Below are 27,519 nucleotides of genomic sequence, written 5' to 3'. Positions count from 1 at the left end.
TCCGACTACACGGAGATTATGTGGAAGGGTGGTTTACGCGTCACTTTTCGCAGAAGCGCCAACGACAACGATGTGCTGATGCGTTACAGCACCTTGGGTGCAGACGGTGCAGCACTTGCCAACACACTACCCGACGCAGCCAAGTGCGTCATCCAGTCCATGGAGCTGCGCATGCTTGTGGTGGAATACGAATCTAACTACGGTCTCAAGTACAAAGCCGACATTTTGAAGAACCCCCAAGTACCCATCCAATTTTACGGCTACCAGTGTGTGCAGAAACCTGCTTCCGGCAGCCATTTTGAATTTGATGTTACTACGCAGTTCAACAGCATCCGGTACGATATGCCTGAGTTTGCGGTCGTGCTCTTCCAGACGGGGAAAGATAATAACCAAGAGAAAGATTCTAGCCAGTTTGATAATTGCAAAATTAAGAATGTTTACCTCAAAAATGGCAGGAATGAAGTTTTCCCACGCGAGAACTACAATCTAAACATTACGAACAACGATTACCTGAAACTTTACGAGGCGTACACAGCTTACAAGAGAGTGACCTCCAGCAATGTGGACGTGTACTACAACCCCAACGAGTTCATAGCTCGCAGACCCATGTTCGTCATCAACACATCTAAGAGAAAGCAGGTGGTTGTCAACGATCGTACCAACATAAAGATCGTATGCGAGTTCCACGACGCCTTGCCTGCAGATACTCTGTGCAGCGTCATTCTTATTGCAGAGAAAACATTTGTGTATGACGTCAAAAATGAAAGAGTGACTGAACAGTTTTAGATACAAAAAAAAAAATTAAAAAAAATAGCACACAATAAGAAATGTGGAATTTTATATACACAAGTACAAACTACAATAAGCAGTTTCCCAGAAGTTTAATTTTGCTGTGCCATGCATGTAATCGAGGAAGTTGAAGTAAATTAAAATTGATTTTTTTTCATTTTGCATTGCCTATTATTTTTTGTTGCACTCTGGGCAGGCCTTACTAGTTTGGAGGCGATAGTGGCCCCACGGAAGTGTATGGACCCCACATTCAAGAATACACCTCTTGTCGTCGTGTGCATCCAGAGCAATTTTCCTAACAATATTAGTTGTAAGCACATGATCAACGCTTTGGATACGATGCTCTTTTTGTAGAATGGGCGATTCTGTTCTGAGGCACTCGAGGTAATCCTCAAACTTGAGGTGCTCCCGAACCACTTGCCTGCTTACACCCTTTGCCTTTTTTGTTACAGAACCCTCAGCCCGGATCGCATAGGCTTTGGCACGAAGTCCAGCAAACTCCACAATCACATCCCCGTCTTTCTCGTCCTTGAGTTTGCCGGGTATTTTTTTGTTCTGGGGTAGAATTCCATACCGGTTTAGCTGGGGATAGCCCGATGTGTCGAAGAGCTTGACAAGTGCTGGAACTTTGGCTATATCGTCATACGCATCGTCCGTGCGAACATGGTACACCAAGCTGTCTGTGTCTGTGTAGAGGAGCGAGATATTGTGGTTGTAGTGTGCACGTAGTATGTCGTAATATGTCTCGAACATGCACAACTTGCTCAGATCCAAAACTGCAGCTCCCACATAGATGGGCTTGTTGAGTAGCACCTCGGCCCGGTTCATGTGAATCAGAGACATCTGTTCGTTGTAAATTGTTCGAGATCTGAACAGCGAGCTTGCAACAAGTCGACGACACTGTGTTTTCTTCGTCACCAACCTCACATCAACGCGATTTCGCACATTCTCCATGGTCTTCCCAAATACCGCATTGTTCATTAATTTGAAGAAATCCTTATCAAGTTCCGAAGTGGCATCAGTGCGATGTTTGGTGTTCAGTTCGATGTACGACTTCAACCATGAAGACTGCCTGAACAAGAGCACGCGGTAAACTACTTTGACCGAGACCCCTTGCTGCATTAACCACTGGAGGTTCCGGTAGTGTAGCACATAACGCTTTTTGGGCTCCAAGTCCATGACGAGCTTCGGTTGATCCGAGCCAGGTGGACACTTGAATTCCGGAGCAGGCGAAAGGTCACAGAATGTATCCTGCAGCTTCTCGGGGAAGTCAAGGTCCACCTCGGCAAAAAACCCAAACTCGTCGCACTTTTTTTCGATGTCGTGGTATAAAGGATCAACCCACTCAAACTGTCCTGTTGGGAGTGGCTGCATCATGGAGTGCCCGTAAAGATTATTCACATCAGTGTACATGATGTAGCTTGATGGTTGGGAGGGGTCGTAACCAGTGGCCATGTGGTGATTGTTGGCGTGTGCGAAGCGTTGCGACACTTGGACCATGCCGCCCCGGATAGCTCTCTCGATGAAAAGCATGATATCAACATCGAAGATAAGTGAAAATTTAACTTTAGTCAGCAGAAGCATGGCCGACCATGCCAGTCCAGGAAGGCTGTAAAAATATACAGGGTCCAGGTTGTAAATGTTTATCGCAGTCGCCCGAAACGCCTGGAACACATCAGCAAGAAGCGTCACATCAAGCTTCAGGTATGCATTGTGGTAATCACCGAAAGTTCGGCAACCCAACTTGACCCACATAGACTGAGCATGCTTGTACTCCTCGTCGGTAATACCTGAACCTCTCAGCTGGCTGTAGAACTTATCCTGGGGAGGCAGCAACTCTTCTTCGAACTTGGAACGGTCTGTGACGTATTCGTAGGGGTAGACCCCTTTACGTCTGATGAGTGTGACATCTAAGTTCGGGAAACTTGATGTGGTAATGGCTAGTTGGTCGTCTCTGAGCTTCCCAGCAAGAGCATCGAGGCTTGCCTGGAGGAACCTCAGAGAGTCGAGGAACCGAAGCTCGATGCTCTTGCTTTTTGAGTCGGGGATCGGCACCCACTTGCTGATGCTAATATAACGCTCCTCGTTCTGTGCCAGGACATTGATTCTTGCATTGTCGTACCCTAGATGTGTGACCAAGTGATGGAAATCATATCCCGAGCCATTGTGAAAAAAGACCGGTATGAAGCGCGGGTCCCTGGCTCTCAAGTTACATCTGTTGCACCACGGGCCAATGTAGCTTCCGGTCCCATAATGGTCATGGTGGTGGACCTTTTTGTTATCGTCAGTGAAGACCGACTTGCAAACAGGACAATTTAGAGCCATTTCGTGCTGATGCTTGTCTTCCGGAGACAGAGGCAGCATGGGCTTGGGGGCCAACAGCACCTTCCCTATTTTGATGGCTTCCTGTTGCATTTTCTTCAGGAAGTGTTTGACCGGGTCGGGACCGCGATACACATAGGGCTCGGAGGCAATATGTTGGTCTCGCCACACCACAACATAGGAGTAACTCGAGGCCTCGTGGATTTGGAAAGGAATGGTAGAGGATGTTTCGGGGTTGGGCTCGCAGTTAGACAGAGGTTGAAGAAAGGCCTCGAAGTCTGCTACAATATAGGCAGGATGCTTCACCATAGCACTGTGCATGCGAAAACACTCTACTGCACCAGGTTCGGGCAGAATAGTTCGTGCAGGCTTGTTGGTACCACAGTAGAGCATGTGGCGAGCTAGCTTCTCAGCAGCAATGTTGGGACCTTGGTTGTCGAAAGTGGACAGGCACCTGCGACACACCACGATGTGACCATTATGTCTATTTTTCTGATTTGAAACAAGTCTGGAAAAAGAGCGAATAAGCGTATAATGGTGGCAGGTGTTATTCTTGATAAGAAGAAGGTCAATTTGCTGTGCACTATCATCATCTACATCACTCACCCGGATGGGGTGGACCTCATGTTTGTTCTCGGTGAGACCGTAAACATTGATGGCTAATTGCAGGCCCAACAAGTCACGAGCACGAACCTCAAACTTGCGAATATGCGAGACTTCTACAGGGTAGACAATCCCGGCCATTGCATCCTCCAGTTCCGACTCATACTGCTTGTAGTGTGCAACACGGTACGAGTGGTTTTTCCAGTGAACAGGGTGCAATGCTGCCAGCACCGACCAGAGGAAGCATTTGGTGTCTTTGTTCCGAATATTGAGAACAGCTTTTTTTGCTTTAACCTCGGGTGGCAGGGCAATATAGCTAGACCCTGCCAGTGGCAGGAATTTGTTAAGTTTCAGACGAAGTTTGTGGGGGTCGCCACACAGCGAACCGCCCGAGCCTTCAGCCTGATGCTCCTCGTGCTTTGCCACAAACTCCTCAACAACTTGTCGTAGATGCTGTCGAGGTCAGTGACATCTGCCTGATGCAGTGTTTTTGCTTTTGTGGCATGGAAGAATTTATATATTTCATCAGACGGTTTCTTATACTTGCAGCGTAGCACAGCATAGAATTTAATGGAGTGTGTAGCCAATGCATCGTTGAGGATGGATATTATCTTAGCTCGCTCGCTCTCCAGAAAACTACGCACATCGCAGAAGCTGTCTGATGTTATGTTAAAATCTTCTAATAAATGCTCAAACGCAAATCGGTCTGCTTTCTTCGCCAGCTTGACGCGTTTGGCAGGTGGCGATGCATCGAGGGAGGTTACTTCTACCTTTCGCTTGGAAGGTTGCAGTGCTCTTGCAAGTAAGCTGGTGTCGCTTGAAGTTGGCAATAGAAATATTTTTTCCACACTTAGAGCACAGTTTGGTCGCACATATTTGTTTTCCCGGCACACAAGTACGACAGTGCCTTTGAAAATTTTTACTTGACACAGCAATTTGGCACGTAGGGCAATTTTTTACAGAACGCATAATGCAGAGATTTTTTGGGGGTATGTTATTTAATATCCAATGGTGTGCAATGCAAAATATAATTGTTCACTTTTTTAACTATTCTCTATGACCTTACTTGGGTTGTTTTTTTCGCCAAATTATATGCTTCTAGTCTCCTATACAATACAATATACGTACAATATTGTCAACAGTATCATATTTGAGCAAGTCGCTTGTCACCTAAACACTACAGCTGACAGGTTGGTAAAATCTGACATGAAAGCAGATAATACACTTAAGTCTTATTTATATATAATTTTCACGGGCGTACAATATTGTTAAGAGCGTCATATTTGAGCAAGTCGCTTGTCACCTAAACACTACAGCTGACAGGTTGGTAAAATCTGAAATGAAAGCAGATAATACGCTTAAGTCTTATTTATATATAATTTTTACAAGCGTACAATATTGTTAAGAGCGTCATATTTGAGCAAGTCGCTTGTCACCTAAACACTACAGCTGACAGGTTGGTAAAATCTGAAATGAAAGCAGATAATACGCTTAAGTCTTATTTATATATAATTTTTACGGGCGTACAATATTGTTAAGAGCGTCAGTTTCCGTAGAGCTCTCTTTTTCCATCTTCCCTCTATACAGTAAAGCTGTAGAAGACACAATTAGCTAATCTAGCATACAACATATTTTTCTAATTAACCCATCCGCTTACCTAGTTATCGAATCGACAGCTTCCCGATTTTTCATCACGTAGTTCCTTTTTCATTCAATAGATGGCAGAGGTTGTAGGATTTTTCAAATCTATGACGCGTATGTTTGCGCTGCTAAGTTTTTCATACCATTTCAAGTGTGTTTTGTTCAGTAATTTCTCATGTAAACAAACCTTCATTTGTTACGTCTTGCAAACATGTTGCATAAAAATGTTGTAGAAGATTCTGCAATATGGATATTGTCACACATTCCTCTTATTTTATACTGTTGTAAATAGAAAGAATTATGTACGGTAAATGTTTTGTACATTATAGGGGGGGGGGAAATGCAAAATATCCCCCAATTTTAAATCGATCCACCTCTGAATCGATTTTTTACATATTCTCACGCCGACCATATGTTGTTCTATTTTGCTTCTTTTACTTGCCTTGCTTAATTAACTCTCGCTAATTAGCATTTTTTTGGAAGAAGTCAACTAGAACAACATATGGCGGTATGAGAAATATGCAAATTAAAGAATATTTTAGTAATATAAGGGCCCTAGCAATTAGCTTCGTCGACTAAGAGTACTCTTTTAAACGTCTTCAGCTAGATCGTATTACTACGCGAGGACGTTTAAAATGTTTGGGTGTTGAAAAAGTTTGACCTACTTTTTATTTCTATTGTTTGCTAATAGATGGCGCTAATAGTACCTCCTCTCTCTCTCTCCCCTCTTCTCCTCTGCTGTATGATCAAAATTTTGGAGAGCAAAACATAAAATTTGCATCCATCTGATGTCGAACTAGAAACTTTATCTTTCGGGGAGTCAACATTATTTTTTACTCAGTCGTCATATAACATAAACACACGCAAACATTCACATGTGCTTTTTATTATTTTGTGTTCGGTAAGTACAAGTATATTCTTACATAAATTATTGTTTAATTTAATAAATTGTAAACTCGGAGCCTGCTATACTAACACTCCTTCTGCTTCTGAGCGATAATACTATTGAAAGCGAATGTTGCGTGCATACAGAAATAACACAGAAAAAAAAGCGGATGGAAGCAATTTAAAATCAATAGAGCAAGGTTAGTATTACGAGAACATAAAAACATGTGCTTTCATTGTTGTCCGAATTCGCGGCAAACGTGGAGTTGGAGGGGAGAGCAGAGAGGCGCGACAGATGCACGTTTGAACTCGCTGTGACCCTGCGCTTGGCAGCCATATTCTAACTTTCACTTTGTGCAGACAACATTTACTGATTAAACAATGTAAAACTCAGTGATACTTTAACAGTTTATCGATAATACTGAATGTAGAAAAATTGTAAATGATAAAGTAGCACGTTACATTTTTAATATAACTAGTAAATAGGTGGAAATCATTGTGATGTTTGTTTGGCGTCTGCCTTCTGCTTCCGCACTGTGCGCCTGCACCCCAGAGCGCTGTGGGTGAAGTTCGGGCTGACACCTGGCGGGAAAAGTAACAACCGTACTACAAGAGGACATGTAGATTCGGACGACTGGGACGTGAGTTCGACGGCACTCGAGAACAACAGGAGAGAACAGTACGGAGCGCTTGCCAATCCGGACACGGCCTAAGTTGTACAATTAGGTACAAATTGTTGTACAATTATTTCCCCCAGTTGCCCAGTTGGAGTTGGGGGCATAACACTGGTACTATTTGTACTCCCAGTGCTTACTCATGTATTTTGTTTAATATTTTATTTCAAATTCACTGTCAGAAACTAGTGTTGCCAGTTCCTGGATGTAGGTTTACCTACTCTGTTGGTTGTCACTGTCAAGCTTCCAGTATTCGTACAGCATAAAAAGCCATAACCCCCCCCCTCTCAAAATATATATATTGTATACGCCAAGATGCTCAATAGCCTAGCAACACATCATGAAAAAACATGCCAAGAGGACCCAGTGGGTTTATAAATCAGTGTTGCCAATTCCTATTTGTAGGTTAGCTTAGCCAGTGAAAGATCATATAGTGGAATTTTCTTCGGATGGGTTGCCAGACATAAACAGGGGGCCGTAGACCCCCCTCATAAAAGGCTACAGTAACACAGTGTTGCCAACTCTGTGCCCTCAACAGTGTTGCCAGACATAAAAGATACATGGACCCCTCAGGCCCTTTAATAAAAATTTACAGTGAACCCAGGTTGACAACACTGTCAAATCTACGGCAGTGTTGCCAGACATAAACAGGGGGGCCATAGACCCCCCTCATAAAAGGCTACAGTAGCCCACAGTGTTGCCAACTCTGTGCCCCCAACAGTGTTGCCAAACAGGGTACATGGGCCCCTCAGGTCCTTTGAAAGTTTACAGTGAACCCAACAACACTGTCACACGGCAGTGTTGCCAGACATAAACAGAGGGCCATAGACCCCCCTCATAAAAGGCTACAGTAACCCACAGTGTTGCCAACTCTGTCCTCAAAATATACATCATAAAAGGCTACAATAACACAGTGTTGCCAACTCTGTCCTCAAAATATACATCATAAAAGGCTTCGAAATATCAGTTGGTGAAATTTTCGTGGGGTGAGTTGGCAACACTGAGCCTCAAATGATGATTCGAGCCTCAAATGAGGGCTTAGAAATCTCTAAATGCTCCTACTAGTTAATTTATCACAAACGTCCTAAGCTTCTGTCATTGTAAGCTGTGGATATGTTATTCCTTCCGCATTAATACTTTTTTTTAATTAATCGCCAATATCGACTCTTCTCGTGTGTAGTCATCCTCTTAATCTCAGACACCGAACCCAAGCATAAGCGTATGCTCTAAAATTCGTAATTGCAACTACGTATATGCTACTTCCAATTGAAATGAGTGTGATATGAAACACTTGCATGTGTGTGTAACCACGATACCTTTATTCGATTCACTTAAAGCTCTTATAGCCAATGTGTTGCTTTTAATTCATACGCTTTTCTCGAGTTTCGTCCTATGAAAATTTTCAAAACTTTTATATTTAACCAAGGTGTGGAATTATGTCAATGTTTAGCAAATCAGAAGTGCTTGCGATTTCTAGACTAAATATTAACATTTATAGCGGCATACTCCACGATACCCTGATAGACTGCCATGGGAGTAGAATGGAAGTACGCAATGAGAGCTATTTTAAAGAACTTTACTACATGTAGTGAAATACGATTTCATTTTGCAGGAGAGGGCTTGTTTCCATTCCGACATTCCACAATTACACTTCAGTTTGACTTAAGTATTTAATATTAAAGCAAGATTTCACAAAACAAGAATCATCTCGTAAGTTAATAATTTACGCTTTAATAAATGGTTATAGAGCATTTGCAAGCTGAAGCTTGACAACCATCCAGTGTTACCAACAAACTGAATACAGAAATTGGCCGTCCTTCTTGGCGCAGTGGTTAGCAGAGAGCTTTACGACGCAAAAATTTCCGGGTTCGAATCCCGGTTTGAGCATCCGTGTTCTTTGGAGATTTCCTTTATCTATTTCAACATATCACTGGTCCCCTTCGCGATTAGCCAAAGTGGAACAAATGCGAAATAAAATAAACCAAATCAATACAGAAATCAATAAATTACCACATAAAATACGCTGAAACTAGCTGAATCAAATGTACATGTAAAAGTATAGAATATAAAGATAAAATGCATTTTTCTAAATTCAAGTACAACCTCATTTTCGGGGAATTATTTCCCTATTTTAAAGGAAAACATACTATGACGATATGGCAGAGTTCCCTACGTATTGTTACAAAAATAATATTTCTTTCATCTAGCTTGGATTTTAATGAATAAGTTAAGATTTAGTGCGTGCTCGTTTAAATAAACATTAAAACATCCAACTTTTAATGTATTATCAACGTGATTTGATTCGACTTAATTAGCGTAGTTTTTCTGCAATTTTTGCCTAATCGCGACGATGAGGATGAGTGATTGATGGGACACTCATCAAACACACAGCCTGGATTCGAATTCGGGACCACGTAAAAATAGCTAAGAAGTGTGTACAATAGTGTATGACTTCTTTCGACATTTATGCATTTTTTAGGTAAATCTGGAAAGAGAAAAATTGCCAGAAAGTTGTCTTAAATACGCCTGTACGTACGCATAATTTATTCAGAATTAGGAGCAGAATGGTTATGATTAGGGAACGGGTTTTAAGGTGCAACACCTTTCCAAAAATATAGCTGCTTTCATACCGATCGTTTGAGATATGTATTTTAGGACATGAAATCAAGTAAAATGAACACACTTTGTTGCACCTTTTCGTGAGATTAGTACAGTTATCCCCTCCTCTTTGATGCTTCACCACCTTTTTCCTTCCTTTTCTTTCAAGTTTTGTTAAAAAAAAGTGGACAGAAAATTTGATGATTTTCACTCCTCTTGAACAGCTACATAAAATCCTATAGTCTCATTTTGTAGAGCAGAACGAGAGCTATAAAATGGTATAATATAATCATTGCAGCCGGAATAGTTCTCAAGAAAATGAAGCAAAACCCGCGAGAGAAAACACAATCTTCAACAAAACCTATCCGGCAGAACCACAGCTCTCTATACGGTCCGCGCTCATTATATACAGAAGGCGCAGAAAAAAGAGAGCATTGAATAAAGGCATTTTAACAGCACCTTTTTGAAAACATTTTCAGAACTTTTTCTCTTTCCCGACCATGATCTTCACCTTAAATCATTTCCTTAGTTCTGATTAATGTTATCGGGTGTGCTAGACAGTTTGTTAAAGCTAGTTTCGAGACGTGAACGTGGAAAGTAGCTCTTTCCACCAAAATAACAAGATGCACGACTTGTTATGACTTCACGCAACGACTGGAGCCCCACTTCACCAGTGGGAACAGGTTTCCCGTCGCGTGCCGCTAGAACCTTGCAACCACTTCCTGGCTGCTGTCCTACCCTCGCCCAACTTGGAACGCCAGAGACGACTTCTTTCTCTATGGTATTTAGCATAATTTAAGAATACAGCGATATTTCAAGTTACGAATAACTTGTTTTCAGAGCACCAATAACTCGTAGTTATATTGTACATCCAACCAATAGTGTGTGTTACGGGAGCAGTTGGCCCAGATCTTGTTTGATCTATATCATTACTTGCCAAACTGTTTTGTTATGACAGTTTAATATTCAGAAACCAAATTTTCCTGTTTCCCAAATCTAGAATTCACAGCAATAATATTGGTCCTAATTCCCAACAATAATGTGCAATGTTTTGTAGGTATTTTGAGAAGTTTATCTCGTAATGGGAGTAAATACATTAAAACATTTGTTTTCCCATTTTCGCTTATTTACCTCTCTAGATTAATCTTTACCAATGAGTATGAATCCTTTGTTTTTTTTATTTAGTGTCGCGTCTCTGCCACTTTTGGCAAATCGCAACGATGTGCGAGGGACACTCGCAAAGAACGCTCATGTCCAAGCAGAGATTCGAACCCGGGACATCTGGCGTCGTAGCGCGCTGTGCTAACCACTCGAGGGTGTCCGCAGGAGGAGGCCCACCTCCCCACTAGCCTGAGATACCTGTAAAAAGTCCATGTAATTCGAATATCATTGTTTTATGAGATTTACGGGCTGTAAGTCAAAACAACGCCATGTCCAACAAAGTAATGACAATGTTTTCTCCAAAGAGATTAAAATCATGCTGAACGACGTACTAACTAGGGATGTGTGGCGCGGCGAGAAGTTCAAAACTGATCAACAAAGTGGCACGTTTATGGAAAGTAAGGAAGGCGAAATCAGTTTCAAAAGTATTTTCAATTACAATATTATGATTTGTAAAATAAGAAATAATAATAATATAAAATAAGTCTACGACTGAAGGGCAAGACATGAAATGCAGCTCTGCCTCCCTCACCTCAGAGAAAAAGTCGTGCGGGCTGCCTTATAACCACTCCCCACCGAAGTCGGCAAGTGAGTAAAGATCGATAGATGAAACTATTACAAACAAACACCAGGACTCCAACCCAGAAGCTTGGTTAACTAGTCCATTTGAATCGCGTTCCAGTGTGTCGAATTGTGGAGTAACTGAACGCAAGTAGCGCGTTGCATTTTGGATACTATCGTTAATAACGCGTTAGAGAAATTTCAAGTGAAATTGTGACAATTCGAGTTTACCTTAATAAACTCAACTCGAGACTATTTAGACTATTTGTCAGCATGAAAGATTCCTTGACGTGCTGTTTTAAACACTTGCATGCATGGGAAAACGTCCAGCACAGAAAACAAAGGTGATCCTTGTGTAAACAGTTAAATGTTCTTACTGAATAACAAAGTAACGATAAGGATAACGCGTTACTTTGTGAGTAAATTAACCAAATCTGCCACTGAGGGAGGGGCAATTTACTTTCAATTTCAATTATTACAAGGTTCAACTCAGCTTTCGTTATCACTGCGCGCTACGACTCCGGGTGTCCCGGGTGCGAATCTCAGCCTGGGCATGGGTGTTTCATCATTATGACATCCTCATAGTCGCGATCAGCCAAAAGTGGCAGAAAAGCGAAGTAAAATAAACCAAACCAATCAAATGGAATAGTTACAGATTTATGACAAATCTCACCTTAACTTCTGAGCACGAAATAAATTCGCATATTCTTAACTTTCCAACAGTTATTTCAATTATATATAATAAAAGTCCAATACACTGGTCCGCAGTTGAAGTGTTCTTACACTGAAAGATGGCTTTATTAGGTTACTACTGTTCTTGATTGATTGATTGATTTGGAGTATTAAGTCTACTTATGCTCAGTAAGGCTAATCGGGACTGAACCTACAGTTTAAAGTGGGATCCGAACCACTATGTGCCTCCACCGAGTATCGAACAAGGGATTACAAGGCGACGACGCTACCACTGCGCCAACGGGGAGGCCAATACGCGACTTGTTTGTCAATAAACAAGTAATTATGGGCTTGATATGTTTGAAGATGTCAAACAGTGAAGAAAATTTGGTTTGTGTAAATTTTTCAAGTTCCAATCCGCAGCCTCGATGACACTATAAGCACAGATAAGGGTATATATATCTTTATCTGTGCTATATGTCTACTAATGCGATCAACATAGTTTTACCCCTTCCCTCGGGAAACTCTGCAACTGCTGGTTCAGCAACTTTCTTCCACATGCGAAGTTGTCTGTGTAAAAGTGCCCTAGTGGAAACAACAGTCCAGTGCTATGGACACATACACAACCTTTAAAATTTACATTTCGTGAGAATCTTCGAAATTGAGGGAAACAGCAAGGGACAGCGGGACAAGACTAATTTTGTCTCATTCTTTCTAACATTAGCAACTTCTGAAAGAGATATTGTTCTGCACTTGAACCAGATTTAGATGAAACTAGCTTTGCATGCATTTTCCGACATCAATTTCGAACTAAGCACTATAGTTTCCTGTTACACTTTGAACACGAATAATCTGCTGACAGGGTAAAGTCCATGATGTAATTTATGTGAAATCCAACATATTCTCTATATGCTGTTACGTCACTTAAGTGCCACACATGCTTTAAAGACTAACTGATTACCGCTGTGAAACGCTCCTCACCCACAACTCGAATCGCAAATAGAATGTTTTCGGATTAAATAGGGTTCAAAGGGCGCGGTTATCGCCCCGAACTGTCAAATCGTAGACACAGAAAAGTAAATGCATCACCTGAAACAAAACAAATGCATAAGGTCTGTATCAGAGACAAAATGTTTAAGTTCATCATGGAGAAAGATAAGTTTTAAAGGGTTGTCCGCATATTTATCATGTCTAACCTCGATTTAAACTTCAGGACTCTCCTCCCCTCCTGCACTACTTTATGTAGTGTTTTTGGAACATGTAAACACTCGAACGCCATTCATCAAAGTTAAAAGCCATGAAACTATAGAACCATTAATCGCTCACAATGCTAGTAGAGGAAATATTGCCTTGCAAAGTATAGGACATGATAAGCTGACAGTCAATCTATTCTCAAGCCTTCCACTATTAATAATGCATTAAAAGTTATCTATTTTAGTCACCGACTAACATTTCGAATAGTAGTACTACATGTGCAATTGTGTGAAGTTGCCTACTGAGTTAATTTCAGCATTGATAACATTGTGCAAAAGTTAACTTAACAAAAGCAAGGCAGTCAAATACACAAACGAGTGACACAGCGTTTATACAGACAAACATATGAAATGAACGCTTTAGTGTAACTTCTTCGGAGCCATTGAAAATTACATGTGTAACCAAACTTGAAACTATTTCTATCACAGCGATTGTTGAACGGCTTAGCTTATAAAACTTTTTATAAAACCTTTATTTATAAGGTTTTATAAGCTAAGCCGTCCAACAATCATTGTGAAAGAAATCCTTCCAAGTTTGGTTACACACTTGAAACGTGGAACTACAGCGTATATATCGAGTACAAATCAGCTGTACACTATTTTATACAGATAAATGGAAAAAAAGAAAGTATAGTTTCATGACTTGGAAAGTGCAGTAGACCAAAAAATCTACACATACGGAAAATAATCACTGCTTCTATTCACTTCTCTTTCACATTGTAAGTTTTACTGCATTCAATTTTTGAAAAGAAAGCCGACCCAGCGTTGGAGGAAACTCGGGGGAGTAAAAGCGGTCAGGGGCGTGCTGCTATCCACATCATCCCTATCTTCGTCCGTGATCAAGAAAGTGCGTGGCCCTAACTCCAAACTCCCTATACGCCTTCATGGCGTGATGCAAAGCACAGGGAAGCACTTTACTTTATATTCCTATGCTATTATGTTGAAGAGTTGCCACCTCGGTGGCAGAGAACGAAGACGTTTCGGGTTCGAGCATAACTGTTCAGTTTCATGTAGTATTCATCCTCGTCGTCAAAATTAGCTTAAAAATACAAATACGTTGTAGTGTTGGAGAATTATGGCAAAGAAACACTGTGTCTCCCAAAGACAGTTTTCAAGTTACTTCTTTTCATTTCGTGCAGTTGTAGTTTTACGACGAAACAATTGAAATGTAAAAGTACTTACCAAAGGAATCAGGCACCTCACTCACACTCGAACGGGTGTCTTGCTGTACGGTCGAATTGGCTCACTGGCAGAAGCTGTGCATGGTCCTCAACGTGCTCTTGATGGAACGGCGGATCACTCGTCCAGCCAGCTGATGGGACGGGACTGGTGAAAGCTCTACGCGGGCGGGGAATTCTGGGTAGGAGGGGAGGGGAATTATCCAAGGACGGTTTTTCGGGTAGCGATGAATGAAACCAACAAGTTTTCATGAAACCTGTAACACACACTGAGCTGCAAGAAAATCCGCTCCCTTGCGAAATGAATCATGAAATGGAAAGTACGTCATTATAAAATGCCGGCAGGTCAGTACAGACCTCGTATCGTTTAGCTTCAAGCAAAATTTCCTGCGACCACAACATTTGCAATTTTTTTATATCGCTTTTTTTTTGGCTTTAACTCAAGAGCAAAAAATAACTAAAAAATGGTGTGGGAGGAGGAGGTCCACGCGCGAGCACACACACACACACACCACATAAAATGGAATTTTTGAATTCAATTATATTGTATATTTGCAATTTAGCGTCACATTTCTGCCAATTACGACAATAAGGATGAGTGATGATTGATTCATTTAGTTTATTTTACTTCGCATTTCTGCCAGTTTTGCTTAATTGCGAAGTTGAGGATGAGTATTAATATGATTAAATTGATGAAGGGACAATCACAAAGATGGTGTAGTGGTAACGTCGTCGCCTTGTAATCAAGGGGTCCCGGGTTCGATACCCAGTGAAGGCACATGGCACAGTGGTTCGGATCCCACTTTAAACTGTAGGTCCAGTCCCGATTAGCCTCACTGTGCATAAAGTGGACTTAAAATAACAAATCAAATCAAAGACACCTCTGGCTGGGCCTGGATTCGAGCCGGAGACATATGGCATCGTAGCGTTCTATGAGTGATGTTTATAACAAATTGATTAAGGGACTCTCACAAAGAACGGGGCTCGAATCCGGTGGTGAGATCGAAACGCGCCTTGACACCCACCCGGATCAATTTAATAAATGTATATTAATTATATTCTACATAATGGAATTAACGTATTTAAGAACCAAACTGGTTCAAAATGTCAAAATATTACAGTATACAGGGATGGCTATATATTTCTTTATTTTTTAATGAGGTTTTCATGCCTAAATTTGTCTTGCATTCGTAATTTACTTGCATTGTGTATATAATAATATTTATATAGTTTGTTGATTGTTTCTTGATAGGAAGTTTGTTCACTTCGGTTTGTGTAATTTTTAATCCAAACTCCAGCTCTGCATATTGACCTCATGCTTTTATTTTATCACCACTGAAAACAAAGGACAGGGACAGGGAGAGAGAGAGAGAGAGAGAGAGAGAGAGAGAGAGAGAAAGAGAGAGAGATAAAGAAGTGGGTAGAGAGAAGCAGACAGCAGCACACACAAACACATCCACCTACACGGATTACCATTCATCCATTCTTGTGTGTGTGTGTTACATTATCATTAGTAAAGTAAAGAACCCTTTTGAAGTCGAAATTATGTATATATATATATTTTTTATATTAAAACCTGGTATTTGTATCCTATTCTGAAATGTAAATACAAATATACATTTTTTAATTTGCTTACCTGTTATTAAAAGTGATAAATATTTTAAATTTGCAAGTTATTTGTAGTCCAAAAATTATAAAGTAGATTAATATGAAGACTTGAACATCAAATAGTCTGCTTATAATTATAGTTTTAACATGGAAGTCAACAAATTTAGCAAATTTCACACACATTGGAATACAAAACATTTAATTTCCATAGGAACCCATTGCCGTCCCATTATAAAATCTTGCACACAAATAGTCAATTGATGTCTTGAAAACATATAATTTGTTTTAAAAAATAATAAAGTGGCTGTTTTTAAGATTTAAAAAAACAACTTTTTTTCGAGTGTATTAAAAATTACAAAATTCAAGTAACACAATCATGTTTCATTTCAAATTAAAACTCATTTAAAGCAGAAGAGAATGAAACGAACTTGAGCTCTCTAGGTCAAATAGTTTTTGATCTACAGCTGTTTAAAGATTTCAAAACATCGTCAAATTTTGGGATTTGACCAGGTTGGTTTGACATGGAGCTGTGGGTATCGCAAATATAGTTAAAATATATAGGATATATTGTTTTAACTTCAAAAACGGTCATGGAAACTTTTTGGAGGTATTTGTTGGGTGGCAGCAGACCGTCTTTTTTCCAGTCAGCTTCTTACAGTGCAGTCCCCCCTCTCCTCTGATTCGCAGACTGAGAATTTCCCATCGATAAAGATGATACTTAACTGTTGATAATTATCGCATTGAGATGAACCTCATCTGAATTTTAGCTTGGGTAAATACTACATGGCTCGCTGCCAAACGTCAGGGATTCCCGTCGTGCCCCAAATCCACAAGAGATTAATCCACATGACTCACCGGGGGAAAGCCAGCAGAATCAGAATGTGCAGCGACAAACCATCATAAACAGCATTAAACATTAGAGGAAATTCTCTGTAATTATCTTTAGTACGGAAATTTCTATTCCCTGTATTAAGCACTCGCGCCTAAGTGTATTTCAAAAGACCTGTTACGGTAAGTTAAAAGGTCCGCCATCTTGAAAAATGGCTCTGACAATTTCAACACCAAAGCTCTCAATTTACTGAAGTTACCTTGTCAACCTCACTGTCCTCCTCCACACTATATTCTATAGCCTTTACATATTGTAAATAAAATAATCCTACCAAATTAAAGAAAATTTAGTTTCTTTGAAGATGTATTCTAGACAGAGATCTGGGAATACCAGAATAAGTGAAAAAGTTTTTATTTTTTCTGAGGCTAAGAATTAATTATCAAAATTTACAGTGGCGATCAATAAGGAAGCGGTCAGTGTGAATGGTAGAGAAGTTGAAGCAATATCAAATGACAAAAAATAGTCTATCTCTTCATAAAGTTAGCTGGTTGTTGCTGAATTGTTGTTTTAAGTCCACTTCATGCACAGTTAAATGGGACTGGACCTACAGTTTTAAGTGAGATCCGAATGTACCTTCATCGGGTATTGAACAGGAGACCACTTGGTTTATTTTGGCCTCTCCTGTGGTTTAGTGGTCGACCCACCGAAGGTTGCCGTTGGAGTCCCGGTTAAGCATGTCTCTTCGTATGTGTCCCTCCATCAATTTCATGCTCATTGTCGCGATTAGCCAAAAGTGGAAGAAAGCAACGTAAGATAAGAAAAATAAAAATTACAATGCAAAAATGTGGGTCTGTTTAATTTCATACATTTCGCCTATAATTAGGCTAATTCCGAGTAGGAGGCGAGAGAACGAAGAATAGAACTTTCTATCTTCTATTTAGGTTATTTTGTTGGTTAGTAGCGACGATGAGGATTAATGATGAACTGATGAATGAGATTGATTGATCAATGCTTTTCCAAGGGTTAGGGCTATTTATTTCTGGCTTGGGAGCGCGTTACGTCAACCACTCCGCCACAAAGGCGGAAGGGAACGGATAGTTAAATGTAAGAGGAGCATTCAATATGGGTGTCGGCGGGTTTTGAATCTGGAACCTACTGGATACAGGTCCGTCTAACAGTCACCGTGTAAAGTGGACTTTAACTTATTCCAAATAAATAAACAAAAGTTTTCGATTATGTGTCCTTGAAAATAAAGAAATAGCATTGATGAAAGGATTCTCTCGAGCTATCGACCAGGTGAGTTATGGAAAAGATTCCAAGATTTTGAGAGCTAACGTCAATCTCATCTTCAGGGTAGAAGAAGCTTTAGAGAATCTTTCCATCATTCGTCGACCGGAAAACTTCAAGACTTACTTCAAAGAAATAGTACTTTGTATTTTTGTTAGCGTCGATTTTTTGCTACTTTGGGTAATCGCGAATATGAGGATGAGTGATTGCATGAAATTAACACCCATGCCCATGCCGCGATTCGAACCCTTGAACTTCGGTCCGAGATGTTCGAAATAGTATATTGAATCTGGTCTCACTTATCACACAACACTTCACCAACCTTGTGTTCTGACGCCACGGGAGAAAGTTTTTTTAATTTTATGATAAATGCCTACGTTGTTAGGTTAGGCTCTTAAGCCCCTGCAATTCCATGGATCTGGAATCCTAGTAGGAATGCCCTAGTTGGCGCTGAACTAACTTTCTAGGTAGAAATCATGGCCGCCTGGCTGTCTGCTTGACTGGTTTTGAGGAATAGGACATGTTCCAATTGCTACTAGCTTTCCTCGACTAGATACTGTGGAACAGCCAATCAGAGCAAAGTTTGGGCATGTGAAGATAATCTGTGGCTTTGCAAAAGGGAGTTTTTTGTCTGTGCTTTCCGAGTGTTGGCTGTTTTTGTTAGCAACGAGATGGTGACGTACAGTGCCTTCGTATTCAGTTCATTTCATTAATATTTAGGTATTTATGCAAAGCGATGAGATGTGTACGTGAAGTATAAAATTAGCCGAAAATGAAAATCCTTATTATTACAAGTGTATTAAATTAATGATTTTTTTTTAAATTTGTGAATGAATTCTGCGAATCTCATGTATGAATATTGATGTGCATACCCATTTTTTTTAGTTTTCTTTTTAGCCAATCTCTAGTCCATACTTTTCTTTTTTTAATTTTTGATAAAAGCACAACATTCTTCAAATTGATCGTCTATCTTTAAGCCGGCTTTAGACGAAAGCATTTGCTTTTAACATTTTTGCTAGCATAAATGCTATGAATTACACCATCTATGCTGAGTGCACGGTATTTGTTTACAATTGAAATAACTAAAATATTGTTCCATACGTGTACAGTAACCGTTATAAAGTATGTATTTAAGCAGCGTCATTGTTGTATACCTAATAACGTTTTATACGAGACGTTATTCCTCTCGGTTGAATAGTTATCGGCTTCTAAAAATGTGAAGTGATACATTGTTTACATCTCACGCGGCCGCCATTACATGTTCACTCGTCTATCGACAAGTACGATAACAAGTACCGTGTGAGGCGAAAACTAGCAAATGGGTAGCTAGTCCAGCGCCAACTATTTATAGGGCATTCCTGCTGGAATTCCAGTTCCGTGTGATTCAGGCTTTAGCCTAAATAATAATTTTTCATTGTATTTATGCTAATGGAACCTAACCTAACAGGCCTAACCTAACCTCGTAGGCATTCCTCATGTGACGTCGGAACACAAGGTTGCAAGACTGTTGTGCGAAGAGGAAGACCCATATTGAATCTTGTAAACGATCGCGTTCCTTTCTCTGTGGTCAGTTGAGTTGCGGTCTGCTCCGTAGAAAGTCTTCCCAACGTCTCCTTGAGTTGTAGCTTGTAGGTGTGTTCGTCGCTTAGCCAATGAGGAATCAAAGATGATGGGTGTGGTAGGTGACGTCAGAAGCGCTCCGAAGAACACGTTCGACACGGCCTTGTTCAAATGTAAGCTGCACGTAAATCTCTGCGGTGATGACTCACTCGACAGTCCAGTGCTTTAGTGATCCGACTGGACTCGATGGTATTGGTCTTGGGTTTAATCGCGACGATGAGGGCGAATGATGACGGGTTGAGTAACAAGTAACCGAAGTAACGTTACTTCTACTGCAAGAAGTAACTCTTTTACAGTTCAAGCTACTTACTTTTAAAAGTAAGGGGTTGCAGTTAGAATCCCTTAAAAAAAGTACCTGTTATTTTAAACGCAGTTACCTGCAACCTCTGGCTTTGTAGCTCGTTACCATGACCACTCCTCCACAGAGGTCGGCGTGAACATGGCCGTCAGCAGGGGATGTTGAACAGGTTCGTTGACCCACCGAAAATTGGCATCGTTCATTTCAAGTTACAAAAAATCAGAAAGGTAGTTATTTTTATAGTCACTAACGGAAATCAAGTTCAGTTAGTTATTATTCGAACACAATAACGAAGTAAAAATGGTGTTAAAACGAAAATATTTAGTGCAAAATACAGGAAAGAGTGTTTTAATATTCTATAATTTAAACAAGAAATAAATATGGTTTAACATTTTTCAGAATTCCCAAATTAGAGTTTTATGCGAGACGCAACACAACATAAAATACTATGACTAACATTTCCTCTAAACCTTTAAAGTTTTTTTCTTGAACAAAGTGTGTTAAAGGAAATAACGAATTAAGTATTTCTGTGTACTAGCTGCATGAAATGTCAAAGAAAGAAAGTTTTGAAGGATATTATTCTCTCATCTGGTGGATTGAATAGAAAAGTCCCCCAAGGATATAATAATAATAATAATAATAATAATTTTAACAGTTATTCTTGTATAATAATAACCATAAACATAATAATAATAATGATTATCGTCATTCTACTATTGAAGTTTTTTTTTCAATGGCTTGGCACCTCCCCTACAAAAATTTCTGGCGACGCCCAAGAGCATGAACTGTACTCGTTCGATGTGGAAATATCACATTATACTTGATGTATGACGTCCTCCAAACATTGATTCACCAAAACGGCAACTATAAGTTAATTGCATACAGGATCGTTTCCATGAACATAATCGAGAAGTGCTGTGTGACAAGGAATCCAGCATTCGCACCAGCGGCGGTGCAGTTTGTATGGCAACGCGAGAAATTTCAGTCCGATTTTGAGGTTGGGAGAACTCGGATGAGAATTTCCAATATCTTGCGCAATGGAACGCAATTAACTCCCATGAAATGAGGGGAAAATATCTACTTTTCTCCCCTTTTCTCATTGTTCTTTGTAGTTTTCTTCTATCTTTTCTCACCTTTTCGCTCTTTCTCTCTCTCCTTATGCTTACTCTCTCTCTGCTTGATGTCCATTCTCTTATTTCCTTTACTCTCTTCCTTATCTGTTCTTTCCGTGTCTGGCTTCTTCCTTTCTCTCTGTAAACCTCTTTATCTCGCTTCTTTACCTCTTTTCCTCTTTCTTTCGTTACTTTCTCTCTCCCTTCTTTCTTCTGTATCTCTTCCTTTATTTCTTCTCCTTTCTTGCATTCTCTCTTGCTTCTCTCATATCTCTTTCTTTGTTTCTCATTCTTTCTTACATTCTCTCTTGCTTCTTCCGTATCCCTTTCTTTGTTTCTCATCCTTTATTGCATTCTCTCTTGCTTCTTCCTTATCTCTTTCTTTGTTTCTCCACATTTCTTAGATTCTCTCTTGGTTCTTCCGTATCTCTTTCTTTGTTTCTCCTCATTTCTTGCATAATTCCATTCTCTCTTGCTTATTCCGTATCTCTTTCTTTGTTTCTCCTCATTTCTTGCATGATTGCATTCTCTCTTGCTTCTTCCGTATATCTCTCTTTGTTCCTCATCCTTTCTTACATTCTCTCTTGCTTCTTCAGTATCTCTTTCTTTGTTTCTCCTCCTTTCTTGCATTCTCTCTTGCTTCTTCCGTATCTCTTTCTTTGTTTCTCCTCATTTCTTGCATTCTCTCTTGCTTCTTCCGTATCTCTTTTCTTTGTTTCTCCTCTGACACGCACCTACACGGGTCCTCTAGGGCCTTGGACTTGTTACTAAGTTACCCTGATCGGACTTCTCAGTTATAGTCCACGCGTTTACTTCTTTAACGTCGAACAACTAAAGAATCCGCTGCCACAAACGTGGGTGGGGATAAATAGCGGGCGAGTTGTTTTCGTCCAATGACACTCAACCTTCAGCCAATGGGCTCAGCTGTCATTCTGCTCGCCTACTCCACGTGGAGTCTAAGTCACATGACTGCGGATACGCTGTTGCCGTACTTTGCAACTTCAATATGGAGACCGTGGGAAGGTGGCGTAGAGTATAGATGTGTCGCAACACTGTGCGTTGAATGTGATTGTTGCAGCTGGTGGGCGCGCTCCGTCGACTTCAAAGCCAGCCGATCTTTAACGTAGCTAACGCGTCGACTATAGCTATTAGGGTAAACAAATTGGAGGCCCTGACTGGTCACTGGTGTCGGATTTATACCTTTCTTAAGTTAGAAATGAAAGGTTATGGAACTTTCTTCCAATAAAGTCAGTTTATTATCGTTTATGCACAGTATACAATAACACGTATCCACGGGCAATCTTGGATTCAAGTTAACTGATGCAAAAAGATTACAAATCTGTAACGGGTAACCCTTCCACGATTATTCACGTTGCATAGTATCGTAAGAACCCAGAGCGTGAGCAGCAGGTTTATGAGAAACTAACCAAAGCTAAATGCAGCGTCCGACAAGGGACCGGGCAGTTCTCCCTACGAGGTAGACTTGTGATACCAACAATCGGGTAAGAAAGCAGCAATATACAGAATTCTGGTTATCTTTTATACTAAAAGGTTGTTTACAAAATACCAAGGTAACTTAGCCGATATTTACACGTATCCATGGATTTCCATAATTACATCATACAATTTAGACTTTTACAATATTTACATAAAATAATCAAAGTTGTAAATAACATAACTTTCTAAAATATTTTTCCAATGCCTAAAACGTTTACATAATAAGTAATTTTGTTATCTTTAAGAAAGGCAGATTAATATTATTCCTAAACATTCGAATCTCGTGCAAAACACAGATAATTTATGCACGCGCAGATGTTGAGCTCCTGCTCTATAAATGGAAACATGATCAGATTCGACAGGGGCGACACACCTCCTTCCTTGCATTCTCTCTTGTATCTTCCGTATCTCTTTCTTTGTTTCTCCTCCTTACTTGTGTTCTCTCTTGCTTCTTCCGTATCTCTTTCTTTGTTTCTCCTCCTTTCTTGCGTTCTCTCTTGCTTCTTCCGTACCTCTTTCTTTGTTTGTCCTCCTTTCTTGCATTCTCTCTTGGTTCTTCCGTATTTTTTTTTGTCTCTCTTATAAGCAGGGCGAATTTTTAGGTGCAGAAAACTGAAACGGAAAAATATTGATTTTTGTTTGTTCTAAAAACAGTAGAAATATGTGGCTAAAAGTAAAAAATATTTCCATTCAAAATTCTATCAAAGAAATAGATACCAGTAACAGCAGGACGTTAGCTGTATGTTGCATTCGTTGATTACAATGAAAAACAAAGCACAGTTCCAAATTATCGCTTGAAAATGTTCGCCGATGATATCTGAACAATGTCTTGAAAAAACGACCTTTCCAGTTTCCATATTTGAAGTGCAGAATGTCATACACACTTGCATCATCCACACGTTCACTTTCCAGAACCTGAGAAACTTTGCACTGTTTGTTGTACCCCATGCTTTTTTTCGAACAGACTTTGGAATTTGTCTCTAAACACTTTTAAGCTTGTCCCTGACGGTGAGTTCAATTTTATTTTAATTGCACTAACATCCTTCACTGTTTCGCAAAGCAGTTGTGTGGAAGTTTCCAGTTTTCCTACCACGCTATACAAAGCTTAGATTTGCAGATAGGAACCCCAATTTGATTTAAAGCATTCAATAAATCTTGAAGTATCCCAAAATACTTCGTCTATTTTCATGCACTAACTCCAACACATACACAAAGAATTCGGAAATTTTATTTTGTCTGGAATGTTTAAAATATTCTTCCCCTAGAAATATGTTTTATGTACTAAAGGTAAAATTATTAATTTTTATGTGAAATAAGTCTTCGTAGATTGCATTGCAGCCATATGACAGACTTCTGAAGCAAGGAAATAAATATGTATTTACCTAAAGATCAAACTTATAAGCAAACTTAGTGCTAGTGACATTCTTGAAAAATCGAAAATCTATCTTTGGGCGCCCATATTTCTGTTTTCGTATTTTCGTGCATTCAGCGAATGGACAGCCAGGCTCTTCTAAATACGAAATCTTCACGTTTTACCGATAACTTACTTGATGGAACTGCTTTCGATTACACGTATTTTGATACCTCAACAAACCAACGTGTTTAAAAAGCAAACAGAGAACGATGTGCTCTGGACTGAGTCTACATGTACGTAGTTTCACAACAATGTATTCCGTTGCGTGTTCATCTTGCCATATCATAACAATTCTAATCGTGTTCTTGTCGCACGAAAGGTGATTCGTCCTTGTCCCTAACAATGGCGTCCTTCTTGCGATGGTCAGGGATGCTTTGCAAGGAATGTTGCCCACAATTAATTAATTATTTGTAAAATTATATCAGTTGCTGCGGAAAGCTGACAGAGCTAGTGAAGAACTTAACCGGATATACTCGGTGGTTTTTCTGGCAATGGTAAGTTCTTAAATTTAAAAAAAAGAGCCAGAAGTTGGAATTATTTATTATGATAACTCGAATTTACAAGAAGCAATGCTCTTGATGATATTACAATAGACAATTACATGTTCCATTCCTGATGCTTTTTTTAGTCTTCTTTACTTCTTAGACAACAACAAATGCGTAGTAGTTCTCTTTGTAATAAAAGCCTTCCTACGAGGCCAGGGGCCCCGGGTTCGAATCCCGGCCTGAGCATGGATGTTTCTGAGTGTTCATTCATCAATTTCATCATATCATCACTCATCCCCATCTTCGCAAATTAGCCAAAAGTGACACAAGAACTGAAGTAAAATAAAGCAAATCAATATTTAAAATATAACGCTGAATGAACTAAGAAAAAGTCCATTTCAAAATACTCTCCTCACAAAAAGTTTGGAGTATTGTTATATTAGGTGAAAGACACGGCCTTGGAATGCAACAACACATGGTATCTGTCTGTTGGACGTTCTCGTCTTTCCGCCGACTTATGCCACCGTGCATACGTATCATCTAATGCCTAATTAAATCTACAAATATTTTGTGAGGAGTGTATTAAACTTTCGTTAGAACATAATAATAAAGTTTTACATAAATTAAATACCCGTTTTTATAAATGAATTTATTCCAGAAAACATTTAATTTAACACTTACATAGTAATTCGTTTCCTCCTCTCGTATATCCTCTCCACACTTCTTGCAGGAAGTATAAAGTCATTTCAATCTTCGAGCGAAAGAAACTGTCTTTTGTGAATGTTCAATGTTAATGGCATATTAAGAGTTTGGGTGCAATACGTTTGTACACGTGAAACGTCATAGACACAGATTACAACTCAACTTAAATTCCACAACTCTTTCATGGGTTCTTTACGATTCTGGCAGATTCTTTTTTAACATCTAACTTCAGAATGTTTCTTTTTCTTGATTCTCCATTTGTTGTTCTTGTTGTTGTTGTTTTTTTCCTAACTTGTTAACGTTTCATATTGTTGTGTGTTATTTAAGCATTATCGTCTCGACTGGCAATATTCTTAGTTCCTTTTCGTTATTCTTCGCATGGAGCCATCTGTTATTATCATTCGTAACTTGTTGTTATTTTAACAAGGAAAGGGGAAGGTATCTATCGTCTCAGAATTCACCTGGAGCGAGTGAGTAAAACAGGAGAAAAATCTCAGGCAGCGGGATTTGAACCTGAGAACTCTCGAGCACCCACGGATCTTTGATTCGAATCACGAATAAGCCGAGGACGTTTTTTTGTGATATTTCTTTCGTTACATCATCAGTACATTTTCATAGTTACAGTAACAAGCAATCCCGGGTTCGAATCCCAGTCTGGGCATGGGTGTTCTTTGTGAGAGTCCCTTCATCAGTTTCATCATTCATCCTCATCGTTTCGCTTAGTCAAAAGTGGCAGAAAAGTGACACTAAATAACGAAAATTGACTATATCAAGTAATAAACAAATACGTCACTGTAGACACGAGGCGTGCAGAATTAGCTTTGTCCAAGATGTCAGGGAGATTTTCTAATTTCACGGCTTGGCGTGACAAGCAGCGACAGAAGCAGGGATTCCGAGAAGCTCTTAAAGCACATCTGAAACCGACTTCATAAGGTTTAACGAGTATTGTCGTGATAAGCTGTTGCGGCTGAAGGTATCACACTGTAAAATTGATAGTGAATAGCCATAAACTGTTGAGTGATTTCATGCTCACACAAGACGATACAGTTACAGTGCATTAAAATTCAATTGCCTAGTGGTCAGTGTTTATTGTGCGGGAGCTTAAAAACCACACCTTCCTACTCATCAGAGAGTTGGTTGCTTCTGTTCAAGCCAGTGAATGGTATGTCATGGAATAATCTATAATACTTTGTCACTTAGTAAATTTTTAGAAAAATCCTCACACTGTAGCTCTCGTAAAAAATACTATGAAAGATATTTGTTATGCCGTCGGAAATTGAATTGAACATTGAAGACCACGTTAGCACAATTCAGTCGGCATGGTTAATTTAGCCTGACAGGGTTGCCAAACCTACAGGGATAGAATTTCTCAATCTCTCAATATTAACCAAAATGGCTGGATGTGGTGACACTTATGTAGACGACAGGAAAATGTAGAATGGAATGCAGAATATAAAATATACAATGTAGCTTTGCAATGTTTAGTACCATGTCAAGTGTCAGAAAGTGTCATATAAAATTTACTTTGTGTTTCTTGTTGCTACAAGATTTAGAATTATAATATATTTATAACATATATATTACAACGGAATATAAATGTATTGTCAATAAGTAGAAATTAGAAATTAGAAGGAGTTTGTGCAATATAAATGTTTTAGTATACTCTAACCTGTATTGAATTTATCTATTTCCTGTACAAAATTTTCCAAACAAATTTCTTTAAATAACAAATGATACTATGCATGGAAACATTACTTGGATTTTGTCCTTTCACATTAAATAAATTGGCAAGGCAAATCTTAACTGATTTGTATCACTTACAGCAGGATTTTCTTTGAAGAAATAAAAGAAGATATAAATATATGAGTAAAAAGATTTTATTCAAAACCATTCTACAATTTTGATCACATTTGAGATTCTTGTTGTAACAATATCGACAGCACTTGATAACAATTTTGATTACGGGGTCTTATTTCAGTAAGACCTTGCACGCAATCGGGAGATGAGTGAGTGTTTAGTATTGAGCTTTAATTCTTTAATGTTAATGACAAAACGGTAATTTACGATATTTTCTGTCTATAGCAAGTCGTTGTCTTAAAATTAAAAGCGAAATGTTTGTAAATTAAACAAGAAAATCTTTATAAATACAAAACTTGAAAGTGAAGAAAGATTAAAATTTCAACCTTGAAATTTCTTGTCATGTAGGCCCAGTCCAGATTATCCTATTATGCTTGCTATGCTTTTCTAATTTTATTTCCTCACGTTAGTTCGAATTAAAAAACTGTATTTGCAGAAACTGTAGGGTGTAAATTGCGATCATCAGCGAGTTG

At 39.4% G+C, this 27,519-nt stretch overlaps 1 protein-coding gene across 1 annotated transcript in view; it reads right to left on the bottom strand.

The window, feature by feature from the left end:
* The window catches only part of LOC146005379 (UNC93-like protein), a 68,454-nt gene extending 53,895 nt beyond the window's left edge, over window positions 1–14,559 (bottom strand). The window contains exon 1 of the mRNA XM_083144593.1: window positions 14,342–14,559. The gene's annotated coding sequence lies outside the window, so the exon portion shown is untranslated. The remainder of the gene's footprint in view (window positions 1–14,341) is intronic.
* Window positions 14,560–27,519: the final 12,960 nt, after the last annotated feature.

Source organism: Lepisma saccharinum, chromosome 23, assembly GCF_977018435.1.
Source record: "Lepisma saccharinum chromosome 23, izLepSacc3.1, whole genome shotgun sequence".
Classification (NCBI taxonomy): domain Eukaryota; kingdom Metazoa; phylum Arthropoda; class Insecta; order Zygentoma; family Lepismatidae; genus Lepisma; species Lepisma saccharinum.
Note: the sequence above shows the minus strand (reverse complement) of the source record. Positions and strands in the feature narration are given on the sequence as shown.